Below are 7,727 nucleotides of genomic sequence, written 5' to 3'. Positions count from 1 at the left end.
CATACACATATATATATATATGTATACGACGGGCTTCTTTCAGTTTCCGTCTACCAAATCCACTCACAAGGCTTTGGTCGGCCCGAAGCTATAGTAGAAGACACTTGCCGAGGGAACCATGTGGTTGGTAAGCAAGCTACTTACCACACAGCCACTCCTGCGCCTATGTATTATTTCCTTTTGGCAGTTTTTTTTCTGAAGGGCCCTTGGTCAACCCGATGGAGGAGCAGAGACCATTTAGTTCAAACTGTTTCCCTGTAGGATCAAACAAAATCCACGCGACTGCGAGACAAACCCCTAATCCAGGCGGGTTCATAAACAGTGCTCGCTACTTATATTTTTAAGCTTAACTAATTTAGGATTATTTGGGTGATGTTATGGCATTTATCAATATTCATTCCATAATCCTAACTGAACTTAATAGTGGTTTTGAAGATGAAAAAAAAAAAGATCTATGGAAAATTCCACGCAAGAAAAAAACATTAACTACAGGTTCTGGTGAGGATCGAACTCACGACCTTCTGCGTGTAAAGCAGACGTGATAACCACTACACCACAGAACCCACGGGTGTCAGAGATAGTTTTAGTGCCTTTCAATTTACTTATTATGATGTGTCGATGGTCCTCTAGGTGGCGTTGTGGTATTTTTGGTATTATTGGTATTATTGTGATATTATTGGTCCCTGAATAAGGTTTTGTTTAAGGATGATAAACGAAACACCCATGTTTTCAGGGTTGAAATATTCAAACCCCAAAGAATTCCTCTCAACACATGGCTATGATGCTCCCCGCTACTCCTGCTCGTGATCAGAGATACACATATCGTCAGCCACCAAGAGACATGCTTGCTCAACTGGTTAAGGTCAAGCATCTGATAAGCAAATCTGTGGTATTGAGCAGAAGCCATAAGAACCACTACCTACTATTGCATCAGTGTTATTATTATTATTATTATTATTATTATTAAGAACTGGAACCCAAAGGGACGTGAATAACCACAAGAACACATTTCATCCAACATTACAGTCAATTCTCCACATTACTACCGCCAGTGGCACCACCGAGGCTGTCACCATCATTGTGATCATGGAAACTACGTCTTGGTTTATGAAGAAGGAACAACAAAAGGGGAGATAATTATAAACCGAAAAGGGAGAGCAGGGTGAAGGGAGATAAGATAGGGGAGGGTTAGGGTGTTGTAAGATTCGAGAAGGAAGCGTGATTGGTTAATGTCCGCCAACTTCACAAACACTACCACCACCACCACAAGAACCACTACCACTACCACCACAAGAACCACAACCACCACAAGAACCACAACCATCGCCACCACCGCCTCCACCGCAACCACTATCACCACTACCACCGCCACCCCACTGCCGCCGCAGCCATTACGTTTAATTGCAGCGCCACCCACCACCACCTCCCTCTCAACCATCAGACTTCCTGACCAAGTGGCGAAAATTCAAACTGCAAAGTTTGTATTTCTAAGGTTTTTCTTTTTTATGAACAACTAAAAGATGACACAGCTGTTTAGGGAAAAACAAATATTTGGAGATGGAATTCCGAGTTTGGTAGGAATTACGAAGACTATTAGCAGAAAGGCGAGATATCTTACTGACACAAACACAAACACACACACACACACACACGACATAGTCTCGCTGTCTTATTATATTTCTTTTATATGTAATATATAGTTTTTACTTTTGGTTGCTTTTTTCCCCCCGTTTTTCTCTTATATTTTCCGCGTTTTTTTTTCTCTCTCCCCAAAAGCAACCCCAAGTCGAGTCAGTTTTTGTGGAAAGAACTCAAAATAAATAACAAAAGTAAGGTTTTTCTTCGTTCTATTTGCATTTTGTGTGTGTGTGTGTGTGTGTGTGTGTGTGTGTGTGTGTGTGTGCGTGTGTGTGTTACAATGCTCCAAACAGGAAGTATCAACACAACATCTGTATTTCATTAGATCTGAACGGAAAATGGTTCAGAAGAGGAAATTGATGCGTGCCTGTCCATCTGTATGTATGCGTATGTGCGTGTACGTGTGTGTGTGTGTGTGTGTGTGTGTGTGTGTGTGTGTGTGTGTGTGTGTGTGTGTGTGTGCGTACATGTATGTATGTGTGTGTCTGCATGTATATGTGTACGTTTGTGTATGTGTGTGTATGTGCGTGTATGCGTGTATGTGCGTACGTGTATGTGTGCGTGCACGTGTGTGTGTATGCATGTATGTCTGTACGTGTGTGTGTATATGTGTGTGTGTATGTATGTGTGTATGTGTGTTTATGCGTACGTGTATGTGTGTGTATGTGTGCGTGCATGTGCGTGTGTGTATGGGTGTATGTGCGTACGTGTATGTGCGTGTGTGTGTGTGTGTGTATGTAGTAAACGAGAGCGGGTAGTGGGAGGAGGAATGTCCAATGAAGAAGAAGACCAGTTGTATGATTATTTTTTTTGTTTTTATGTATAGTTTTGTTTTTCTAACGAGGTAAACTTTTAAAGCCAGGCATTGGGAGAAAAAATTTTGGGGGAATTTGTTTATTTACGACGAAGTAACAGATTTTTAGAGAAGACAGGAGTAGCAGAGATTTTTCAGTAGCTGATGGTTTGCCGTTCTGAGAGTTAGGGTTTTAGGGTAGCTGCGAGTTCAAGCAGTTAAATGTTTAGGGTGGATGAATATTAAAGCCACATAAAGAACCGCTCTTTGCCATTTCTCAAGACGCAGTTACGTGTTACCATTCTAAAGGATGCCGAAATTATCGTTCAGGAGAAGGCGGGAAGATCCTAGAATCGTTCGTACGCCGGATGAAATGCTTTGAGGTATTTCATCCGTTTTCAAAGTTTTGTGTTTAAATTCCGCCGAGGTCGACTTTGCCTTTCATCCTTTTAAGGGTCGATAAAATAAACACTCACAACGCCCGGTCTGGGAATCGAAACAGCGATCCTACGATCGCGAGTTCGCTGCCTTAACCACTGGGCCATTGCGCCTCCATATGCATAGTGTATACATTTACTGTTTGACGAATACACATCTGTACACGTGTCAGTACGGTAGCATCACCATACAACAACGAGTTCCATCACCCAATAAAACATGACAGATATATTATCTGAAGATTAAAGGCAATAAAATCATAGTTGTTATTGTAACAGGTTCTGTGGTGTAGTGGTTATCACGTCTGCTTCACACGCAGAAGGGCGCGAGTTCGATCCTCGCCAGAACCTTCGACTTGCCTTTCTTTTTGCGTCTTGACGTTTTTATAACCACGGAGAAGCTACAATTGAGAAAAGCTAAGACCAAAAGCGCTCTTATTCTGACCACCTCATATTTTACATTCATTTTCGACTTCATTTACCTGATTTCTCGAAAGTCGAATAAGTATGTTCAGTTTTTTTGCTTGTTCCTGGGTGGTGTGTGACGAGACACTTTCACACTTAATAATGATAATAATAATAATTGTTTCTACTGTACGTACAGGGCCTGAAACATTGAGGAAAGGGGCTACCCGATTTCATTGACCCCGACGTACTAATGGCTCTATATCAGTGAAACTGAATAAACGGTGCACGTGTATATTAAACGGCTATCATGACTCTACCACGTTGCAACAGTTTAAAGATTTATACGGATGTAAATCAGTCTTTGGGGTACGCACATTTACATATACATACACACATACATATGTACATACGCACATACGCGCGCACACACACACAGACACACGCACATACACACACACATACATTCGCAAACATACATCGGCACACACCTTCTCACACCATATTCCAATCAGAAAGCCTTGCTCCACTCAAGGCCATCGTACAAGACCCCCACCCCATAATCATGAACTAGCAAAACACCTTTCTTAGTCATACGACCCAAACTAATTCTTTTATTTCATCGGCCTACACCAGAATAACGACAGCCCAGTAAGGATCGAACCCAGAACCTAAAAGGAATGAATGCGATGAAATGCACCGATGTATATCTGTCGGTGAGTTTACCAATTTTCATAAAATTTAACTCGAAAAAACCAATGTGGCCACAGATCAATACCACCACGTCAACAGGCGACTGAAAAATCAATGTTGCATGAGAACAATATTAAAAATGGGTTAAAACATACAAAAATAGAAGGCTGAGCTATCAAGGGTTCTGTGGTGTAGTGGTTATCACGTCTGCTTTACACGCAGAAGGTCGTGAGTTCGATCCTCACCAGAACCTGTTCATATTTTTGTACTATGGCTTCTTTTAGTTTCGTTTCTTAAAACCAAGGTCTACTTTTTGCGTCTACGACTGTATTTATTATATGTAACTGTTTTTAAATACCACCGAGAGTTTAAACGAAGAAAACTTGTTGCATAAATATGGTCTGTCGGTGCCTGACTGCCTCTCTCTCTCTCTCTCTCTCTCTCTCTCTCTCTTTCCTTCTCGTTCTCTGTCTCCGTCTCTCTCTCTTTTCTTCTATGTCTCTCTATCTCTCTGTCTCTCTGTCTCTGTCTCTATCTCTCTGACTCTCTCTCTCTCTCTCTCTCTCTCTCTCTCTCTCTCTCTCTCTCTCTCTCTCTCTGTTTCTCTTTTTCTTGAAATTATTAGGTTGTGAAGCAAAGCGTTCATCGACCTCTAAACAGATTTTCGTAGTCTTGTGGTTGTTGTGATTATTCGTAGCGTATGAATTAGGATTTGCCTTCTCTCCCCAAGACCCCCAAGTTCGGCCTCACTTTGGTCCAGACGGGTCAGTATGTATCTTGTTGCTCCAATAATAATAATAGGCATGAAGCTAAAAGTGTATCTTGGACACAGGATTCGCAAACACCTCATCAATGGACCGCAAATGTTCCCTTTCTCTTTTGTAAATCTTATTTCGCGATTGCAAACATAACAAGTCCAGACTCTCTTCGTTGTCAGTGGATCCTGCGACATCCTTGGCTGAAACAATACAACAGACGAAACTAAGCGAGACGGACAGTGATTATTAGTCGCACAAAACCAGCCAATCCCTTCCCACCACCTCCATTTCTCCTCTCTCTCTTTCTCTCTATCTATCTATCTATCTATCTATCTATCTATCTATCTATCTATCCATCTCTATCTCTTACTCTCTCTTTTCTACCGATACAGGAAGACAATACACCGTAATTTTTCTGTCAGTTTAGAGAGAGCAACTTGAAATCACAGTCAAAAAGTTATTAGGTCACTGACAGAAAACGTCTCCTCCTCTTCTTCTTCTTCTTCTTCTTCTTCTTCTTCTTCTTCTTCTTCTTCTTCTTCTTCTTCTTCTTCTTCTTCTTCTTCTTCTTCTTCTTCTTCTTCTTTTGTAATTTTAATTTTCGCATTGCTTTTTTTATTATTACATAATTATATATATATATATATATATATATATATATATATATATATTTGTCGGATTGTATGAAGTGTTGGTGGGTGGGTGTAGGGTGGCGGGGGGGGGGGGGGGGGGTAAAATGAATAGGTTGCATCTTTTCGCTTTCTGGCGAAACCTTTTGAATATGGTAATATAGAAAAAATATAGGAAATAAAAAAAACCCCAAAAAATAGAAAAAACCCAAGAAAACATTAATACGTCTGTGTCGTTGCCCTCTGGTAACTGGGTCCACTAACAAAGGTAGTTTTAATAACTTGTCTGGTGCCAGTCAGAAAAATTGACTTGATGTGTTACCCATGAAACCTCAGCAATAGAAAAAAAAATGAAGGAATATGGATGCATATATATATATATATATATATATATATATATATATATAATAGATAGAAAATATAATATATATATACATATATATATATATAATAGATAGAAAAAATGCCAGAGGAAATTTTCCATCCGTTTGCTGCGATTTTCGACCTTTTCCTCTCATCAGCGAATTCACGAATATTCGGGTTTAATTATTTTTCCCTTCAACAATCATTGCTCACGCGTTAACTTGTTTCATATGGAACGGGAGAGATTGATGTTTCGTGTACGACTTTCAATAGGTTTGTAAATGTTGCATGCACATACATACATACATGCATATATACATATAAATTTTATATATATATATATATATATGTATGTGTCTACGGAGATATAAAGATATACATACGCATAATATATGTGGGTACGTGCGCGTGTAATTAATATATATTTATTTTACATACACGCATATATATGATATATATATATATATATGTATGTATATATGATTATATATACACACACAGAAATACACACACACACACACACACACATCCACACACACACTCACAAACACACAATCACAAAAATGGCGACCGCACTGTAACAAAGATTGTGCGTGTTGCAGACGACATCGGATGACCAGTCGCAATGCATGACGGGAGAATCTTACTCATATCTTTGTGGTGAATGTGTGCAGTGTGTTGGTGTTATAAGATATATCCCAGTCTCGTGAATCGATTAGAGAGAGAAAAGTAAGGTCAGAGAGAAAAATGACTCCCTCGTAATGAACTGCTCATGCGCAAATATGCTTTCGGCAACGATGGCCGATTGCGTTGAAGAGTAAAGTTGAAATTCTAATATATTATTACCTCTTTTGACGTGAAGTTTGTTATTTCAAGTAGGTTATATTGAAAATAGTGTTTTGTCTTCAAATACGAATATAAAATAAATTCGTGTTACTTAGCAACACTGATATGGCCAGCTTATAAAAGCAAAGACAGATACGAGATAATCAGAGAACGGTGGTGAGGCTGGTGGTTGTTGTTTTGGTGGGGGAAGGATGGAAGATGGTTATGGCGACGTGGAGTAGAGGCATTAGGAATGATGATATCTCTAAGAATATTTCTTTGAGATGCCATTGCACAATAATGAACAAATTTCAATACAGTGCAAACCACTACTGTCGCTATTTTCCTCCCCGCCCCGAAACATCATCTACATACATGTGTGTGAGTGTGTGTGTGTGTGTGTGTGTGTGTGTGTGTGTGTGTGTGTGTGTGTGTGTGTGTGATGTTTCGGGGAGAAAAATTGCTTGTACTGCATTGAGTGTATGTGTGTGTGTTGTCTATGTATGTATGTATGTATGTATGTATATATGTATGTATGTATGGATATCATATTTTACACACATATATATGTGGGTGGGCGAGTGTGTATATATACATATATATATAGACATATGTATATATATATATATATATATATATATATATATATATATATATATATATATATATATATATATATATATATATATATATACGTACGCACATGCATGTATGCGTATAAATAATGCCAGTATGTATAATATAAAGATATTTGTTTGTATTTTATGAATACGTACAAATGTATGTATTTATGCATGTATCTACCGATATATGTGCTTGTCTATACACACACACACACATACATACATACATACATACATACATACATACATACATACATACATACACACACATACACGTGCATGCATGGAAGTTGAAACCAGGAAAACAGAAGATGTATGATTGTGATTAAACAAACTCGTGTACTGGGAGAGTTTAGCGGGTGTATATGCATGTGTGTGTGCATGTGTGTGTGTCTGCATGTCTGTGAGAGTGTATGTGTGTGTAACTGTATGTGTATTTATAGGTATGTGTATATGTATTGGTGTAATTGTACGTATGCGTATGATTCTGTACAGCAATAGAAGCTCTGGGATAGAAGAAACGTGTTTGATAATAAACAGATGAAGTGTTTTTATTACAAGTA

At 38.8% G+C, this 7,727-nt stretch overlaps 3 non-coding genes across 3 annotated transcripts; 2 read left to right on the top strand and 1 right to left on the bottom strand.

The window, feature by feature from the left end:
• Nucleotides 1-490: 490 nt before the first annotated feature.
• Nucleotides 491-563, bottom strand: Trnav-uac (transfer RNA valine (anticodon UAC)). The gene has a single exon. It is a non-coding gene; the product is annotated as a tRNA-Val (tRNA).
• Nucleotides 564-3,146: 2,583 nt separating this feature from the next.
• Nucleotides 3,147-3,219, top strand: Trnav-cac (transfer RNA valine (anticodon CAC)). The gene has a single exon. It is a non-coding gene; the product is annotated as a tRNA-Val (tRNA).
• A 927-nt stretch (nt 3,220-4,146) lies between these two features.
• Nucleotides 4,147-4,219, top strand: Trnav-uac (transfer RNA valine (anticodon UAC)). Its single transcript has one exon. It is a non-coding gene; the product is annotated as a tRNA-Val (tRNA).
• The last annotated feature ends 3,508 nt before the right edge of the window (nt 4,220-7,727 follow it).

The sequence above is a fragment of the Octopus bimaculoides genome, chromosome 19, assembly GCF_046866305.1.
Source record: "Octopus bimaculoides isolate indiv1 chromosome 19, ASM4686630v1, whole genome shotgun sequence".
In the NCBI taxonomy this organism is placed as follows: Eukaryota; Metazoa; Mollusca; class Cephalopoda; order Octopoda; family Octopodidae; genus Octopus; species Octopus bimaculoides.
Note: the sequence above shows the minus strand (reverse complement) of the source record. Positions and strands in the feature narration are given on the sequence as shown.